The sequence below is a fragment of the Equus przewalskii genome, chromosome 22 (genome assembly GCF_037783145.1).
Source record: "Equus przewalskii isolate Varuska chromosome 22, EquPr2, whole genome shotgun sequence".
NCBI lineage: Eukaryota > Metazoa > Chordata > Mammalia > Perissodactyla > Equidae > Equus > Equus przewalskii.
Window position 1 is genome coordinate 53,342,511 of NC_091852.1, and position 20,038 is coordinate 53,362,548.

The 20,038-nt window shown below is 55.4% G+C and overlaps 1 protein-coding gene and 1 long non-coding RNA gene across 3 annotated transcripts in view; both read right to left on the reverse strand.

The window, feature by feature from the left end:
- FGD3 (FYVE, RhoGEF and PH domain containing 3) overlaps nucleotides 1-18,523 on the reverse strand; it is a 61,600-nt gene extending 43,077 nt beyond the window's left edge. The window contains exon 1 of one of the 2 annotated variants that reach the window (XM_070590076.1): nucleotides 18,010-18,523. The gene's annotated coding sequence lies outside the window, so the exon portion shown is untranslated. The remainder of the gene's footprint in view (nucleotides 1-18,009) is intronic. The other variant, XM_070590082.1, reaches the window with a different exon arrangement.
- LOC139078556 (uncharacterized) lies at nucleotides 4,864-8,414 on the reverse strand. Its single transcript, XR_011531569.1, has 2 exons — nucleotides 8,238-8,414; nucleotides 4,864-6,052 (listed from the first exon to the last, which is right to left on the reverse strand). It is a non-coding gene; the product is annotated as an uncharacterized lncRNA (long non-coding RNA).
- Nucleotides 18,524-20,038: the final 1,515 nt, after the last annotated feature.

A 20,038-nucleotide genomic window follows, 5' to 3' on the forward strand; every position in this document is an offset into this window, starting at 1 on the left:
CCAAGGTCATCGTGACGACACGTATGGAGTTCCCAGCCCACTGCCCACCACCACATCAGCCCTTCCAGTACCATCTGCTCTTGTCCTCACGAGAAAGTCACGAATTGGCACAGGTCCCCGCTCCACAGATGAAGGATGGAGTCTCATGCCACAAACCATACCGCTCATGGAGAGCGAGAATGTAAGGCCCGCCCTCTGAGGGCTGCTCAGAAGCTGGAGGAGACAGACCGGCAAACAGGCCCAGCTACAGTGCCAGGTGCAAGGCCGTGGATGAGAAGGGCATGTGCATGCGTGTGCAGGTGTGTGTGTGCGTGTGCATCTCATGCACAGATGCACACACAGTAGAGACGTCATTTTGAATCAGTGTGGAAAGGATGGACCACTCAGCAAGTATGGAGAGGGATAAAACGGGGTTGCTGCCTGTCACCATACATGAAAATATCCTCCAGATGAATAAAGGACCAAATATGAGAAGCAAGAACACTTAAAACCTCCAGAACAAAATATGTAGACATGTCCTTAGGACTTCAGGTAAGAAGAATTTTTAAGGCATAAACCATAAAGGAAAAAGATCAATGCATTTGACATGAAAGTTTAGACTGTCTACTCAACAAAAAAAATTTCAAAACTAAGATAGAAAAGAAACAACCCACCAATTGGGAAAAAATATTTGCAAGTCATATATCCGACAAAGGGTTAATCTCCATACTATATAAAGAACTCACACAACTTAACAACAAAAAATCAAACAACTCGATCAAAATATGGGCGGGGGGGGGGGGGACACGAACAGACATTTCTCCAAAGAAGATACATGGATGGCCAATAGACACATGAAAAGATGCTCATCATTACTGATCATCAGGGAAATGCAAATCAAAACTACACTAAGATATCACCTTACACCAGTTAGAATGGCAAAAATATCCAAAACAAAAAGTAACAAATGTTGGAGAGGTTGTGGAGAAAAAGGAACCCTCATACACTGTTGGTGGGAATGCAAACTGGTGCAGCCACTATGGAAAACAGTATGGAGATTTCTCAAAAGATTAAAAATAGAAATACCATATGACCCATCCCACTACTGGGTATGTATCCAAAGAGCTTGAAACCAGCAATTCCAAAAGTCCCATGCACCCCTATGTTCATTGCAGCAGTATTTACAATAGTCAAGATGTGGAAGCAACCCAAGTGCCCATCAATTGATGATTGGATAAAGAAGATATGGTATATATATACACAATGGAATACCACTCAGCCATAAAAAAGGATAAAATCGTCCCATTCAGAACAACATGGATGGACCTTGAGGGAATTGTGTTAAGTGAAATAAGCCAGATAGAGAAGGACAATGTCTGTATGACTCCACTCATAGGTGGAAGTTAAACATGTGGACAAAGAGAACAGATTAGTGGTTACCAGGGGAAAGGGGGGGTGCAGGGTGGGCACAAAGGGTGAAGGGGTGCACCTACAACATGACTAACAATAATGGACAACTGAAATTTCACAAGATTGTAAACTATCATAATCTAAATAAAAAGTTAAAAAGAAAGTCGTGACTGAATACTATTTTAACAAAAAATTATGACTTAAAAACTGAGGAGCTGAGGGTGTAAGAGAACTGAATCTTCATCTTGATGGTAGGAAATCAGTGGATGGTGTTAAAAATTGAAATAATCAAGAAAGAGAAACGTGGAGTTAAATACTAGAAGACAAAGTTAAGAGAAAAAAGTGATGGCTTCCGGGGAATGAAAACTAAAGTTGAGATGGGCTAGGAAGGGCCAATTTTTACACTAAGCATTATACTTTCTTGAGCTAGGTACACATATGACTTTGATAAAAATTAAAATTAAATGCCACTTAAAAAAAAAAAACTCAGGTAGAAAGGGCGGGGGCGGCCCGGGAGGTCTCCTGCGGCGCACAGCCACAGCGGGCACAGAGAGGGAGCTGCACTGACCAGTTCTCAGGGCCACGGAGCGTTAACAGAGCTCGGGGCTGATCTTGGCCAGAATATGAGGCCTGAAGGAGGCGGGGTGAGGCTCCTGGGCTCCGTCATCCAGGGCGAGTGTCTTTAGGCAGCCTTGGTTTTAAACAGGAAACGTCGCACAAGGCTTGGGTGTGCACAGTGTGAAGTGAATCCCCGCTCCCAGCCCCGCCCGGCCAGCCTCGCGTCCCCTCCTGGGTGCACATGCACCCTGCAGTGGTGCACGCTCCCCCACCTGGACCCAGGGTGTTCCCACCTGGCAGCACATCTTGGTGAGTGAGAGAGAAGGAGGCTGGGAGGGGCCGGGACCTGAGAGGTGGGGGAGCCAGGAGGATGCTTGTAGGGGGGCTCCAGCAGGGGAGACCCAGAGACACCGGGGCGGGTTGCCGGGCCAATTTCCTCTCTGTGCGGCCACCCCCAGGCCCCGCTCAGACCCGAGGACAGCCACACCTAAGACTCTCCAAGCCGCCTCCCTAGATCAGCACCAGAGTCGTTCAGCTCTGAAAGGAGAACGCGTTTGAGCATTTTGTTGCAGCGTTTGTCCAAGCCCAAGTTTTCTGACGGATGCACAGAACTTCCGAATCCCAGCTTAACACTTTCAGATCCCTGGATGGTCTCGAGTCCGGATTGGAGCCCCTGCCATAACGCAGACCGGCAGTTTTGGGCGGCAGACAAGCAAGATGGCCCGAGTAGCCGCCTCCCTGGCCAATGTCTGCCATCCCTGCTGGGGTCGGGATTGGAGCTGCAGGCAGGGACGTGTTTAAAAACAAACTTTTCCACTGAAACATCATTTGGCTAGGGTGGCCAGATTTAGCAAATAAAAACATAGGACACCCAGTTAAATTTAAAATTTAGGCAAATGACGAATAATTTTTTGGTGCAAGAATATCCCGTGCAATATTTAGGATATAATGTTAGAAAACTATTCACTGGTCACCTGAAATTCTGATTTAACTGGTGTCCTGTGTTTTGTCTGGCATCCCGAATTTCCTGCCGACGACCCAGGAGCAGCTGGCCCTCTGAGCCCGAGGAGACACACTTGTCCCTGAGAAGCGTTTCGGTGCCCTTCCCAGCCCCACCCTGGCCGGTTTCTTCCACTGCCAGCCGCCCTGGTAGCTTTGGGCTCCTCTCTGGGTGGGGACGGTGACTCCTTGTCGGCACCACTGGCTAAAATTGGAGTGATGGACACACTGCGCTGTGCACATTGGCTGCACTGACCAGGTTCTAGGAAAGTCCTCAAGTCTTTTAATGTTCTTAGGACCTGGCCATTTGAGAGGGTCTGAGCTCAAACAGCATCACCACTGTGAATACCCTTTTGGCAAATGCTCGGGCACGTTCCAGACACGGCTCACGGGGTCCCCGGCCCCTGGGGCTGTACAGAGGCAGTGAGGGGATGCCTGGCACGTGTTGACAAGCCGCCATGCAAAATCATCAGAACAACAGACATTAGAACCCACAGTGACCGTTGCAACACCCTTTGCCAGAAACGAGTATTTTCATAGTATGAAACGTTAAACAGCATGAAACGGTCCCTCGTGTTGCTTTTGATCTGCACTTCTTCGCGAGCGAGGAGTACGGACAGCAAACCACCCCCGCCTTCTTCTGGAGAGTGGAGTGTCCATGTCTTATCACTCAGGCCTCCCCTGCACGGGGTGGGGCCGTGTGACCCAGCCCTGGACACAGGGAGTGACGCACCCCCACAGGCTGGCCCCTCAAAAGCCCCATGCCATCGTCCAGCTCCCTCTCCCCCATCTGCCGGGCAGACGCATGGAACACGGGCCCTGGAGCCAGACGGACAGACTGGGGCTGGCCCATCGCTGGGCTAGCTGGACTGCTGTCTCCCAGGTTCCCTTCTGCCAGTGGGTGAGTCAGGGCAGCTCTGGGAAAAGAGATCCAGGGGCGGAAGCAAGCAGCACCTCCCTCCAATTAGAGGGGAGAGACCCGCTCAGGGTGTTGGCAGGCTCGAGCCGGCCCCACTCCTCTCTGCTCGGTGCCCAAACCAGCACCCCCAAAGCCACCACCATCAACACAGGACGAGCACCAGACAGGGGCCACAGCACCCCCACTCCTGCCCCAAAAGCGGGTCCACAGCCCCCCTCGTTCCCGCCTGGTCTGCTGTTAGGCATGCCAGAACCTTCCTTCTTGGTGTCTCATGTTGTGGACCATCCAGCTCCTACAATCAACCCCTTACTCCACGTCACCCGCTGGGGAGTCACAGCTTCCCCCCAAAGCTGGCTGCTCCCCTGAGTCCCTGTGAGCCTGCGTGGAGCAGAGCCCTCCCATTGCGGCCTTGGGCCACGACGGAGCCTCCGGAGCCAGCTGACCCCGACTGATACACACATCTCCTGCCCACTGCTGCTACCAGGTCACCCTCCTGGGGGACACGTCCTGCTGGCATCCAGAGGTGAGACTTGGCGTGCCTTCTCAGTGGAGCCGTCACCCACGGTGGTGTCGGAGCCTTTGAGGGAAGATCCGAAGGGGACAGCAGCGGCATTTACTCAGTACACGCGCACAGGCAGACCTGCCTGGGCTGGATTTGTGGGGTAAGCTGGACCCACCCCAAAAGATGCTCAGAATCAGGTCACTCACCTGGGCACACGGAGGGTGTCCCTGGCTGTGGATCCAGGCCGCGGGGCCGACACCACTTCAGTGTCCCTGATGGGGTGTCCCCGCACCAGCACAGCGACCCAGAGTGGCCTCAGTAAACCCATCTTAAGCAGCTGGCATGGGTGGTCCCTGCCACACGGCCGTGCAGGGCAGCTGAAATGGCCACAAAGGGTCCTGACCAAAGGGAAAACGATGTTTGTTCCGGGACCTGTAGAACATCTGCCAGACGCCTGAGAACTCTCTCACTGTTGCTATAAATGTAGAGAGATGAAAAACGGCAAAACCAACGTTTATTAAGTACACTGGGACTTAAAAGATTAGAAATATGGAGAATTAAGGTGTTTTATCTCTTTGTAAAAAAACTTATCGAGAGAACCTAATTCTCTCTGCTGTCTTTCAGCAGAATTCTGGGTACAGACGACGCTGAAATTCAATATTTACTGAACACCGTGTGGCAGCCCAGACCAACGCCCGTGGAATCCGGCTGTTGACGGCGTTCTGCCAGCTTCACACGGAGCCGGCTGTTGGTGGAGAAGCTGGTGAAGGCGCAGGAACCAGGGATCATCTGTACACACAAAACTATTCCAAAATAAGAGGTTTTGAAGTCCAGCGTCCAGTGCTTTACTGAGGTGGATCAGCCCTATAGTGGGACCATGAGGGGGGCAGCTCCTCGCAGATCTCGCCTCCTGGCACCTCACACCCCGAATAACCTCCTGGCTCACGTGTCCACCTCAGCGCAGCAGGAGAGACAAGCAGGAGGTGAAAACGGCCACCAGACAGAAGTCTGACGTTTGTCTGGGATCCGTGTGCAGAGGTAGACAAGGGGATCCAACTCAACCCACATTTGGTGTAGGTGCAAAATGCCTCAGTTTTTAATTTTTTTAAAGATTCAGGTGGCTGACCCCCATCCCATGAGTCACCCTCATCACTCAGTCCAGGTAGGGGTTGGGGGATGAGCGGACTGTGGAATGATCCAGAAACCAGTAACTCTGGGCAAAGGGCAGGAACAGATAATTCAGAGAAGAGACTCTAAGAGGCTCTTACACTTGAGACACGGCTCCACCTCACACACACCAAGGGACCGCAGATCACAGAACTGGCCCATCATATCAGCAGAGACTGGGTGAGGTAGGGGAAGAGGTCCCGCACAGGTGGCTGGGAGGTGACAGGGATGATCGCCCTTTGACCCCGCGTGCACCCTCTGGCAGTCGGTGCAGCCGGTGCCTCTGCACAGCGCACATCGATGGCGTGCCGGTGGTTCCTGCGTCTGGGAAACAACTCGGCCAGTGGAGGGGCCTGCTGACAGACCCGGGCCACCTACCAACTGCAGAGGCACCTGCCCAAGGCGGGGCAGGACCTGCCATGACACCCTCACGACCACGGGTGAAGGGCCTGGCCGCCAAGTGCTCCACTGTGAGGTCAGCAAGTCTTCTTTCAAACGGTTCTGACACAAGTGTCTACCTATGTGTATGGGAGAGAGAGTAAATATGGGGAAATACGGACACGGTGAATCAATTCTTGCAACTTTTCTATAAGTTTGAAAATGTTTAAAAACAGTTAAAAATACTGCTCTATAGAGAACAAGGGAGAGGGTGGACGGAGACAGGGTGGCAGTGAGAGCTCTCTTGTATCTCTTTGGTTTTACAACCATGTAATCATATTGTCTATTTTCTCAATATAATCACTTTCATAAGACTATGATAACAACAAGAACAAACAAGAGATTCCACGTCCTCCCAGGGCTTGTCACCACGACAAGGCAGCACAGAGCTGAGACATGAGACAGTGCTCCACAGGCACAGCACAGAGGAGCACGCAGGCACAGAGGAGGACGGGAGCACAGGGAGCATGGAGGGGCCCAGGGGAGCACGAGGACAGGGGAAGCAGGAGGAGGACAGGGAAGGACGGGCGCATGAGGGAGAATGAGGAGTATGGAGGAAGCAGAGGGAGCACAAGGGACACAGGGGGCATGAGGAGTGTGAGGGAGCATGGGGAGCTTGAGGAGCATGGGGCAGTATGAGGAGCACAAGAGAGCATAAAGACAGGAGGAGCACATAGAAGGATGGGAGCACGAGGGAGCACAGAGAGCAGGAGGGAGCACTACGGAGCACAGGCAGCATTAGCACCCCAAAGGCAGGAAGGCCTGAAAAGGGGCAAACTCGTTGTTGGGGTGCCCCCTACCACCTTGTGGAAGACCGTCTGGAGCCTCAACCAAAACAGTGGTGAGAGCACACAGCTCCCACCCCTCCCACCCATGCCCCTGGGGGTCACTCCTCTCACCACCACAGACGAGCAAGGACGTTAAGCACAGCGATGTCTGCAAAGGGAAAGCTGGAGACATGCTGAACGTCCCACAGCGAAGAACTAGTTTGATACATTACCACAGTCAAGGACTCACCATAACAAGTAAAATAATTTCTATAACAATAAGATTAAATTAAAATCAAGACAGTGCAGTATCGGTATAGAGATAGAGAAATAGACCAATGGAGCAGATAGAGGGTCCAGAAGTGGACTCACATTCATACAGTCAGTTGATTTTCAGCCAAGGTGCCAACGTGCATGAGCGGGAAAGGAAAGGAAAGCTGTGTCAGCGAGCGTGCTGGAACGAGTGGACGCCCACAGGGAAAAACGACCCTGACCCCCACTCCCCACACACCTAAAAATAACTGGAAACGAGTCACAGTCTTAACTGCAAACACTGCAACTACACAGCCTCTAAGGACACACAGGTCACAACGCTCATGCACTTGAGGCAGGCAGAGCTCCTTAGGCCATAAAGGGCACAAGCCACAGAAGAAAAACCCAGTAAACTGAACTTCATCAACACAAAAACCTGCTCTCAGGGGCTGGCCCAGTGGCTCAGCGGTTAAGTGTGCACGTTTCGCTTTGGGAGCCTGGGGTTCACCGGTTTCGATCCCGGGTGCGGACATGGCACCGCTTCGCCATCCATGCTGTGGCAGGCGTCCCACGTATAAATGGGCACGGATGTTAGCTCAGGGCCAGCCTTCCTCAGCAAAAAGATGAGGATTGACAGCAGATGTTAGTTCAGGGCTAATCTTCCTCAAAAAAAAAACAAAACAAAAATCTGTGCTCATCAAAAGGCCCACTAGGAAAATGAAAACGCAAGCCACAGACTGGGAGGAAATATTTGTGATACATCTATCTGACCAAGGACTTGTTCCAGAATACATAAAGAATTCCTACAAATCAATAAGAAAAAGATAAATGATCAATAAAAAAATTTGAGGGAAAGACTAGACTGGGCACTTGACTAGGAAAAGTTACCTAAATGGACAGTGAGCCCATGGGGAGGTGCTCGACACCACCTGTCACCAGGGAAATGCCAACTAAAGCCACAGCGGGATCTCCCCACGCCCCATTGGAATGGCCACAATGAAAAAGGCCGACAATACCGAGTGCCAGCAGGAAGTGGAGGGACAGAACTCTCACCGTACCAGGAAGCACGAAACCCTGCAACCGCTGGGCACTTCCTCCTGGAGGTGCACGTACCTCTGCCCTGTGACCCGGCAGTGCTGCTCCTAGGATCCCACCCAAGAAAAAAGAAACACCTGTCCACACAGAAAGCTGCGCACAGACGTCTGCAGCAGCCTTGTTCTTAACAACTCAAAACCGGTTAACCCACCTCCTCCCACTGGAGAACAAGCAAAGCTTGGTATGGCCATGACAAGGAACGTCGCTCAGCAGCAGAAAGAAGCGGACTGCTGTTGACCAATGACATGGGTGGCTCTCAAAGGAAGCGAGAAACCAAAGACAACACTCGACGAAGCTCAACGAGTTCAACTGGATGAAGCAGAGCCACGGAGCCAGGGCAGCGGTGACCTGTGCTCCGGGGCGGGCGTGTGAGCCTGCTCTGGTTGCCAGAGCAAAATACCACAGAAACAACAGAGTCTTATTTTCCCACAGCCCTGGAGGCTGGAGGTCTGAGATGAGGGTGCGGGCAGGGCTGGTTCCTCCTGCGGCCTCTCCTGGGCGTGCAGACGCCGTGTCCTCCCTGTGTCCTCACAGGTCGTCCCTGTGTGCCTGTCTGTGTCTATCCTCCTCTTCTTATGAGGACACAGTCTCACTGGATTCGAACCCACCCATATGACCTCTTGTTAACTTAATCACCCCTTTAAAGGTCTTTCTCCAAATACTGTCACATTTCGGGGGACTGGGAGTTAGGACTTCAACAGAGGAATCTCGGGGGGCACAGTTCAGCCCATCACACCCCCTAAGAATGTTCTCACTATTCTTGCCCATCAGCGAGGTGAGCTTGTGACCAGCATATAAGGCGAGGAACAACACGCCCGCAGAGCGGAACGGAAGAAATGGAAATGTCCACATCTGCAGATGACGTGACTGCCTGCAAAGAAAATCCCAAGAATCTACAAAAATACTCTGAGAACTGATAAGTGAGTCCAGCAGGTCAAGCATACAAGATCAATTCAAGACCGCTTGATTTCTTTATGCTGGAAATGAAGGTGCAGACACCAAAATTTAAAAAGACAATGCCATTTACACTAAAAAAAGCCCAACAAACAAACCTCAAACGTAAATCTAACAAAACATGTACCAAGCTCATATGCTGAGAACTACAAAATGTTAATGAAAGAAATAAAAGATCTAAAAAAAGACATACTGTGCCCATGGATTCATGATACAACACAGTAAAGATATCAGTTCTCCCCAAAATTATCCACAAGTTTAATGCAATTTCTATCAAAATCCCAGGAAGATTTTTTTTGTAGATATAGACAAGGTCACTCTAAAATCTACATGGACAAACACAGGCCATAGGGTCGCTAAAGCTACTTTGAGAAGGAAGGATAAAGTGGGCAGAGTCACTCCGTCAATATTAGGGCCCCCTCTGTGGCCACAGGGAAGAAGACAGTGTGGAGCTGGTGGGGGAGACACAGATCAGTGGGACAGAACGGAGAACCCAGAAAGAGACCCAGCAAGTACGGCCAACTGGTTCGTTTTTTTTAAAGATTTTATTTTTCCTTTTTCTCCCCAAAGCCCCCAGTACATAGTTGTGTATTTTTAGTCATGGGTCCTTCTAGTTGTGGCATGTGGGACACCACCTCAGCATGGCCTGATCTGTGGTGCCATGTCCGCACCCAGGATCCAAACGGGTGAAACCCTGGGCCGCTGAAGCAGAGCGCACGAACTTAACCACTCGGCCACAGGGCCAGCCCCGGCCAACTGGTTTTGACAAAGGTGCAAGAGCAACTCAGTGGAGAAGGACAGCCTTTAACAAGTGATGCTGGAGCGACAGCACATCCACAGATGAAACAGCGAGCCTCGAGCCAAAGCTCACATCTCATACAAGAATCAACTCCAGCGGATCACAGACTTAAATGTAAAACTAAATGAATTTTGGAAAAAAATAAGACAAAATCTTTGGGATCAGGACTGATCAAAGGGTTCTTAGACTTGACACCAAAAGCACGATCCATAAAAGGAAAAACTGTCAAACTGGAGTTCCTCAAAATTTCAAGCTTCTGCTCTGTGAAAGACCCTGTTAAGAGGACGAGATCACAAGCCACAGACCGGGAGAAAACGTTTGCAAACCACATGTCCAATAACAGACTAGTTTACAAAATACATAGAAAACTCTCAAAACTCAACAGTAAAACAAAACGAACAATCCAACTGGAAAATGGGCAAAAGACACTGAAAGACATGCACCAAAGAGGGTCCACGGGTGATGGAGACGCACATGGCAGACGGTCCTCGTCGTCAGCCGTCAGGGAAATGCTGACTAAACCCACAAGCGAGATCTTGGCACACTGCTTGGAATGGCTGAAATAAGAAATGGAGACAACACCAAATGCTGGAGAGGATGTGTCAGAAGCCCGTCATCACACTCTGCTGGTGGGAATGCAAAATGGGACAGCCACTCTGGAGAACGGCCTGGCAGATTCTTTTAAGAGGAAACATGCGACTCAGCAGACCCACCCCAGGCATTCGTCCCAGAGAAATGAAGACCTGTGCTTGCACGGAACCTGTCGTTCAGCTTCAATCTCAACAGCCCCAAACTGCAAACAACACAGATGTCCTTCAAAGGGTGTGAGACTGAACCACGGCACGTCTACACCCGACACGACTCCGCAGTAGAAAGGACAGGCTCCTGACACTGTAATCCGGGGGAACCCTCAGTGAACACTATGTGAAAAAGCCAGTTCAGAAGCTTCCATCCTGCATGAGTCCACTTAGAGAGCCTTCTTGACATCAAATTACAGGCATGGAGAACAGGTTTGTGGGTGTCAGGTGAGGAGGGAACTCGGGGTGGATCAAAGGGCATCGGGGGGTCCCTGGGTGGGGGGACAGTCTGCAGCTCAGCTCTGTGGTGCCGACATCCTGGCTGTGACATGGCCCGCCACAGCTCTGCCGGGCGCCACGCTTGGAGGAGGCCACGGAAAGGGTGCTGGGGATCCCGGTGTGATGACTTCCAACTGAGGTGAACCCGCAGTTCTTTCAACCAGAAAGTTCAACCAGAGAAAAGGTCAGTGGAGCCCCTTGGCTCTTGGGGAAACAATGAGCCATCAAGTGAAACACAGGAGTTCCCGGAAACCTTTGCAAAACCAGAGATGGCGGGCGGCGAAACCCAGGGCCCTTCTGAGCCTGGACCCCTCCCACCTCCCAGGCCCGCTCAGGCACCTTCACATCACCCGGCACCCCACATTCCCATGCACCCACATTCCCCTGCACCCACATTCTCCTGCACCCCCGCATTCCCCTGCACCCCACATTCCCTGGCACCCCTACATTCCCCTGCACCCCTGCATTCCCTGGCATCCTCTGCCTTGCCTCGCACAGGCCCACTGTCTCAGGCCTGTTCCTTCTGCCCAGGGGCGCTGCTCCTGGACCACTGGCCAGTCCTCTCTCACCCGCCCACACCCAGCTCAAGGGTCCGCAGGGGTGGTCACTCCTGTCCTCCAGGCCAGCTCTTTTACCTTCCCCTATGGACATTTAGACCTGGTGTCACAGTCATTCTCCAGCCAGACTGAGTCCTCGCAGACACAAAGTGAAGATGAACCTCGGAACCATCCTCCTTCCCCATTTCCAGAAGGGGAAGATGCAGCCCAGAAGGAGAAGTAACCACCACAGCCACTCTGCTCAGAGCCCGGCAAAGGATGCAGCCAGGACAGTTGGCCACTAGGACACAGCCTGACGTGCAGGCTTGAGGGCAAGCAAAAGCCCTGGAAGTAAGAGCCTTAGTACCGATGAAAAAACTGAGGTTCAGAGTTGCCAGATGCTTTCATTCAGTCAGTCAACAACCATTTGCCGAGCAGCCACCAGGTACAGAAGAACATGAGGCAGGTTCTGAAAGCAGCTCCCGCAGAGGTGAAACTGAGGATGAAGGAGTTAAACTTTCCCTGGATTAGGGTGACACTGTGCTTGTACCCACAAGGTTAACGTGGGAAACAAAGTGACCAAAATTCCTTTCTGAGCTCGTTCTGCAGAACAGCAGGAGGACACTGATAAGAGAGGAGCTTGCTGACAGCCGCTGCCTGACTGAGCGTCCGCGTGAGCACAGAGAAGCTAAAGTGACTCATGGTCAACTCTAGCCGTCACAGGCTGAAAACCCACCGCGTGCAACATGCAGAACAGACAGTCACGCCTGCGCAGAGGCCTCTCGGAACCCCAGCCCCAAGGCCACGTGCTCCCCCTCCCCCACCTAAAACCCCAGATAGAAACCCCTGCTTGTAGCTTTTCGGGGAGTTGGGGATCACGGCGTGAGCTGCCCGCTCTCCCTGCTCAGAGCTTTGCAGTGAAATTCCGACTTTCTTCCACTGCACCTGGTGTCAGAGACTGGCTTGCTGCGTGATGCGTGAGCAAACTCGCTTCAGGTTCCATGTCAGAGGGAGGCGTGTAGAGGCTGCTGGCTCCCCCTGCACGAGTCGCCCTGTGCCCCCATCCCTCCACTCACTGGACACAGAGGCCACAGGAGCATCGGGCCCCGGGGCACCCCTCAGACCCCAAGGATGGGACAAGTGTCCAGTGCTGTCATTCTCCCCACAAGGCAAGCGAGAGCCATAGAAATGCCAAACCACCCAGGCCGGGAGGCTGGGGTCCAACACACTTCAGCTGAGGCCCCTTTGTGGGCTTTCAGGCCCCAAGACAATCATAGTGAAGGTCCTCCCTTCCCCTAAGGCAGCAGACAGGGCCGGGAAGGGACAGGGGCCTTTCCAAATGTGTGGGAGCTGATGACCCTGCCTCTGGGGGTGGCTCCTGGGAAGGGTCGTCCTCCTCTCTGTGCTTCTTGGTGAGACACAAATCTCTACAAAGGACAGGCATTATATTAGCAATCAGGAGAAAAGCCAACCTATTTAAAAATAAGAATAAAAGCTCGGTTGCTCATTTGAGAGCCCAAACCTCCAGGGATTGCAGTTGGAGCCGGCTGTCTCCATGTCTGTTTATGAATTTCTATTTAGCATCCTAAATCTCTCAGCAAAAAAGTGGTCAGAAACCAAAAAAGAGGGAGGCTGAGTGTCGTTCTGCTTTCTGACGACACTCGTGCAGAAGGTCCTCCAGGCTCCCTTGACCTGAGGCTGCGTTTTGTTCAAAGATGAAAATACTCCCCAAACGTGGGCGCCGCCTTGAACCTCACGGCGCTCGCCCGGGTCGGGAGGCTGGAGGGTGGACAAGGCGGGACCGGAGCCTGGAGGCCGCATCGCGTGGCACGGGGAGCCGCCACCCCGCACCCGGGCACGGGGCTCCCGGAAGGTGCACGTCGGTGCCGAGGGGTGAGCCGGGAGGGCCACTGATCCTCCTTCGCTTTACTGCCTTATCACCCAAACCCCACGCCACCAGGATCTCTTTAAAAATGCTTGACGTTTAGTCGTCTCAGCAAAGGAGCCGTGGGCGCGGCTCAGACCCCCCGACGAGGTCCCCGCGGGGCAGGGCGGCACACAGAGGCCACCTCTGTGGAAGTGGAAGCCACCTCGGCGCTGCGCCTGGGTTTTCACCCCGTAAGAAAAAGGTCGCCGTGTGGACGGAGAGGCGCGCCCCGCGCTCGCTCGGCGCCGTCTGCGCGCCACGGGGGCCGCCCTCTCGGCTCCAGACCCCGCCTCGGCTCCTGCAGTCCCGGGGGGTTCAGAACCCTACAGCCCGCCGACGCAGAGGGCGGCCCTTCGGGGCGCTGCGCCGGGAGAGGACGGGGGAGGCCGGCCCGGAGGCGCCAAGGGCGCACGCAGCCGCACCGCGCCCGCGAGCAGGGAGGCAAGACGGGACCTGAGTGTCCCTCGGCGGGCGCCCGGAGCCCGGACGTTCTCACGAAGCAACCGCAGGCTCAGGAGAGGCTGCCCGCCCCCAAATTAATTATTTCTTAAGCAGCACAGTTTGTTTTGCAGATAAAATGTTTTGGAATCCTCTTTTTAAACAAAATCGTGGGAAGATCAGAGGACCAGATGCCCCTTTGCCACCGAAGATCTTGGATTCAGACTGCGCCTGCCTCCACCCCCCGCATCGGGCGGGGCAGCTCCGCAGCAGCTCCCGGCATTGGCCGGCCAGGCCGCGCTCTACTGCAGACCCAAATGCACAGGATGCAGGGCACGCCCCAACGCAGGCCGCATCCTCGCCCACACCGCGTCCCTAACCCACCACCCAGGGCAAGACAACAGACACGCGCCCTCGGACCCCTCTCTGGAGGAGCAGTGGTGGCCGCCGCCAAGTCACAGCCTGCTGACCCGGCGCCCCAAGCCCACATCTCAGAGGCCAGTGGTTTATCCATTTTGCAGCCACAGCGGCAGCTATATGGGATCCTTCAGACACAGATATTTCAAGGACTAAGAACCCTGGGGTGGACAGAAGTAACCCCACATCTGCACGAACAGACATTTATTTCAGGATGTTACAAGTTCCGCATAAGATGTATTCAACAAAAAATTCCAGCCTGGTCCAGCTGGGTCCAGGTGGGATATTCTGAGATGCAAAACTATATACTGGAGAAGACAGGCCAGGAATTACTAGAAACTACCAAAAACGAAAGGGCTTCCTCTTTTTTTTTTTTCAAGGATTGGCACCTGGGCTAACAACTGTTGCCAATCTTTTTTTTTTTTTCTGCTTTATCTCCCCAACCCTCCCCCCCACACAGTTGTATATCTTAGTTGCAGGTCCTTCTAGTTGTGGGATGTGGGACGCCGCCTCAACGTGGCCTGACGAGCGGTGCCATGTCCGTGCCCAGGATCCGAACCCTGGGCCGCCGCAGCAGAGCGCGCGAACTTAACCACTCGGCCACGGAGCCGGCCCCAGGGCTTCCTCTTTTATCCGTGCAGTGTGCTTCACCAGTACCTTCGCTGTAAACATCCCAGTTGAGTCTCTGGAAAGCCCGGTGGAACTCACAGATGTGCCCTCAGGGTCTCGGCCTCAGGGTGCAGCCCTCCTCTCCCAGCCAAGTGAGGGGACAGGCCCGGCCACCCCAGGGTGTCCCTCTCCCTTGTTCTTTCCAGGGCTCGCAGACTCTCAGCGGCTGAGCTGCCCGGCAGCAGGAGCCAGGAGGGGATGGGGCGAGTCAACGCTTCCACACTGGAGAGGGAAGTCTGGTCCTGCCCATCCTCCTCTGCTCTCTCACCGCGTGTCCCAGGGCCGGGAGGGCAGCGCTGTCCTGGGGCCATCCTGAGGCCTTTTAGGGGCTCCTGCTCCACAGACTCCTCTGAGTGGGCTCGTCGGGCACGAGTCTGGGCTCCATTTTTCTGACTGAAGGTCACAGGTGCCCACGGGGGCCTGCCTGAGGTGAGGAGAGGGTGGGACTGCACTGGCCAGCCTTGCGTGCACAGGTGGGGAGCCTAACTCTCCCTTCCTTCCCGCAACCAGGCAGGCTCTCAGAAGGGTCCACCCAAGCCCAGAATTCCCCCAAACTCAGGCAGGGCCCCTCTGCCCACAAGTTCTGTCTGTAAATACACCAGCTCCAAGGTGTGCACCTGCTTCTCTTTATCCCACACTGTAGGCTGAATCACATCCTTTCTGGAACAAGATGGGAAGGAAGGAGGAAGGGAGGGAGGAGGAAAAAGGAAGGAAGGAGAGAGGAGGAAGGAGGAAAGAGAAAAAAGGAAGAGAGGAGGAAGCAGGGAGGAGGAAGGAAGGAAGGAGGAGGAAAGAAGGAAGGAGGGAGGAGGGGAGGAAGGAAGGAGGGAGGAGGTGGGAGGGAGGAGGGAGCAGTGGAGCAGGAAGTCGGCTCCCGGTTGGCTCGGGATTGCAGCACCTGGCTGGTCAGTTAGCTGAGCCCTCAAGAGGACTCTGAGGCTCTGGGGAGCGGGCCAGGAGGACGGGTGCCCATGCCCTCTGCTGCCCGCATGGGGAGCCCTGCACACAGAGCGGGTGGTGCTGGCTCGAAGGTGACAGCCTTCTGGTCCTTCTCGGGCAGAAGGCGGCCGACACAGGTACCTCGCCTCTCGCTGGACACATGGGCCCAGGCAGACGGACGCAGGTGGAGAACCGCTGCCAGGCAGCCCCCAGGTGGGCGGTGAACACTGAGCCATGATGGCATCTCAACCCACCAGCTCCCAAAGGCCCCTGGGGCCCCTCCGCTGATGTCCTGGAGAAGGCAGACACCCTAAAGCTGACGTGAGGCTGCAGGACTGAGCAGAACCAGCGCCTGTGAGCATGGGAAGGGTGTCCCTGCGGCCAGGGCAGGCCCTTCAGTTGGACAGGCTGCACAGGGTGAGAGCATACCGCTCAGCTTCTTTCCCCCAGAAAGCACCACTGGATGGCTGGGGAAACTGAGGCAGTGGCCCCAAGGTCACGTGGCAGGGGTGGGGCCACCTTCCCCCATTGCAGGCGGACACATGCTGCTCTGACCCCAGACGTGTGTGAGTTGGTCTGTTCCCGGCACCCAGAGCAAGGCCAGGCCCTCGCAGCACAGGCTGAGGTCACTGAGCGAGCCCATGGGGCCGAGGAGGAGCAGTCACAACCCTGCGATGCAGATGAGGGAACCGAGGCCCACCCAAGTTCTGCCCAGGGGTCTCCGTGCTGTGGACACAGCCCAGCCCACTCGCCTGTCACCCCGTCACAACCTTGGCCCTCAGGACCCTTGCCCAGCACAGAGAAGACCCTGCGTCCAAAGCCAGCTGGCCTTCAGCCGACGCATCTGCTGGCGTGACAATGGCTGGAGGGAAAGCCACCCGCTGAGGCGTGCTTGACTTTCCTGCACGACGTAAGCTCCCGTGACAGCCACTCTGGGACCAGCGTGTGCTGCTGTTTCAGTAGTTTAAAAACTGGATCTGTGTGCGTGTGGACACAGACACAGCACACATTCCTTCTTTTCACTCCAAGCTGATTCAGACAATGGTGCTGCTTGTCCGGGACACCCTGGAAATCCACACGGCGGCCAAGAGGTTCTCGCTGTCCTGATTCACAGACTAGTGCGTCAGAAACACACTGCCAAGGAGCCAGGGTCAGCTGGTGACCAAGGACCTGGAAGGCGCATCTTACAGCCTCAGTAAAGCAAAAGTTGGTCTTCCCAGTGAACCTCGCACTTCCACAGGCACCCTCTCCCCGATTTCGTTTCCTCTGCTACAAGAGGCCACACTTAGGAGAGATGCTGAGCAGGTAGTTACACCAAAAGAGTAAAGAAAGAGAGAAGGAGAAAAACACAGTCCTGGAGCCTTCAATGCACATCCCTGAGAAGGGAACCCCTGTGTGACTCCAACTCTGTGACATCTTGGAAAAGGCAGAACTATGGGGACAGTAAAAGGATCGGGGCTGCGGGGGTAGGGGACATGAACAGTGGAGCACAGGATTTTAGAGCAGTGAAACTACTCTGTATGATGTTATAGTGAAAGATACATGTCATTATACATTTATCCAAAACCACAGGATGTCCAACACCAAGAGTGACCCTAACGTGACTTTGGGCTTGGGTGACAATGACCTGTCACTGTGGGTTCATAGATTACAACAAACGTGCCCTCGGGTAGGGATGTTGATAGTGGGGGAGGCTGTGCATCTCGGGGGTGGGAACTCTCTGTGCCTTCCCCTTAGTTTTGCTGTGAAACTAAAACTGCTCTAAGAAATAAACTCTGTTTTTAAGAAAAGACAGTCCTGGCATGTGAAATGGGGTCCCTGCTGTCATAGCAACCTCAGGCAACATCCGTCTAGAGCACACGCTCTGTCCCCTTCCCGTCCATTTAGAAGACATGGGAAGAGGGGGTGAGGGTGGGGAGTCCAGAAGTGAACCAGGTCTCCCACGGTGCCCACAGCGCCCATTTGTTCTCTGAGTGTCCTGGGCAGTTCTGTTCAAGTGTCAGGGCCCAGGGGGTCAGCCCTGACCCCAGCGCTGAGGCCGACTTGGAGCCACCTGCTGGGGAAGACCTCCTCCCAAGTCAAAACAGGCCGCCCCCACCACCAGGGAAAGCGGGACAGGGGCCCACCCAGGGCCTCCACTGCTCCTTCTCACACACCAGACTACTCACCACCATCCCCTGGAGAGCAAGATCATGACAAACACCAACAGGCAGAGCCAAGGTTCCCCGTGGCACTCTGCCCACAGGACGGCTTCCTGGAGGAGGCCCCAGAGGGTCACCCAGGAGCAGGACACCACCGGCCTCCTCCCTGCGGGCACCGGGGGTGGTCAGGAGCCAGCCTGGCGGTCCGGATGGTCAGCTCCCTGTTCGGCTCTCAGGGCCCCCTTTCTTCTGCGCCAGTCCAGCAGCCACAGGAGACACAGCCTGACAAACCCTCCTGTCCAGAGCCAGCAGGAAGGGAGCGCAGCCGGGGAACGCCACTGTCACCATGGCAACGCGGAGGGGGGTGGGGCGGGCCTGGGGACGCAGCCGGTCCGACAGCCACGGGCCGGCCAGAGGGGCGTTGCTTACTGTTCTGGACACCTCTGCTCCCCCTCTGCTCACTTTTAGAAGGTCCCGAGGCAGCAGGGCGGGTCTTAAACCCTCCAGCGTGATGAGCCGCCTTTTGTCTGTGTGGCCGCTCACCACGTACCTGTTTGCTCCCCGCAGCGCACCTGTGAGCTATTATTACATCATTAAGGGAGCCAAGGAGGTAAGTGCCCCGAGGTCATCCCTGTGTAAGCGAGGAGCGTGGACGGCACGGCCACGTTGCACGTTGCCCTAAGTGCCAAGACCCCACCAGTGGCCCAGGTGGACGGGCACCCACGGCTGCCCGGGCTGGCCAGGTACTAGCGGCGGGGCCTCGGCTTCCCGCTGCGTCCGAAGCACAGACTCTGAGTGTCCGTCACCCACGTGTCCATCCACACCCACGTGTCTCACGCCCACAGTCTCGCCAGCATCTCTGCGATTCAGGGGAACGTCCGCAAGCCGCGATCCCCCGCCCCAGGCTCCCTCTAGGGACCCGGTGGGGCGTGGAGGGTCCCTGGGGGCTCGCAAGGCCTCCCTCCCCTCCACGTGTTTGCAGACCCTCCGGCAGAGCCAACGCACCTGGCGAAGAGGGCGCACTAAGATCTGCTCCTGACACTGAGGACAAACGCAAGAAGAGAAACGTCTAACGGGAAAGCGACGCCCTGAGCGCACGGAACCCGGCTCGGGCTCAGCCGCCCCGCCGCGTCTACGCGAGCCCCCAGTCTCCCCACGGAGTCCCCGCCCACGGCGCGCTGCGGGTCCCCGAGGCGAGGCAGACCCCGGCCTGGCGTCCTCGGCCCGCGGCGCCGCCTGCCGGCGGAGCGGGCGGAAATCGTGGGAACCGGCGTCCAGCGATCCCTCCTTCTCCAGCGGCGCCGCCCCACGCCCCGTCCCGCCGGGCCGCCGCCCAACCCCGCGAACGCCGTCCCCGCACACGCGCCGCGGACGGGGAAGCTACCCGGAGCCCCGCTCCCGCTGGCTGCCCAGACCGCGTGGGCGGAGCCCCGACCCCGGGCTCTGCGAGTTCCGGGGTGTTCCCAGGAACGAAGGCAGCGCTGCAGGCCTGCGCCCCGCGCCCGCGTCCCCTAGCGCCAGCCCCCGCGGCCACCGTCACGCTCAGTGGGGGACACGCCCGCACACGGAGGCCCTCGGCGTGGGAAACGCCTGTGCCCCCGCCCCCCGGACACAGCTCGGGCCCGGGACTCGAACGTGCCCACGTGGCCTGTACTCTGCCCGGAAAGCCCGCGAATGGAAGCACCGGGTGCGGGGAGGAGAGAACCGGGCTCAGCGAGCGCGGCCTGCGCGGGGGGGCGCCTGCGGCCGCTGGGTAGTTGGGAGGGTCGCGTAGCCACGGAGCAAACACGGGGGAAAACCAGAGTCTAGAAGCGGCGGTTCTGCAACGAGAGGAGACAGCCGGTGGGACTCAGCAAATGTTCTTTTTCCACGCTGTTGCGATGAAAAATGTGTGATCAACAACTGGGACAGAAGGGAATTTCCTCCGTTTTCTGGGCACTTGTGAGTCTCAGGCATTTTCCTGGTGGCTTCATTTAACCGTCCAAATCCAGTGTCTTCACCCAAAACTAACACCTGACTGCCTCTCTGAGAAGCGCTCCTTCACAACTGAAACCCG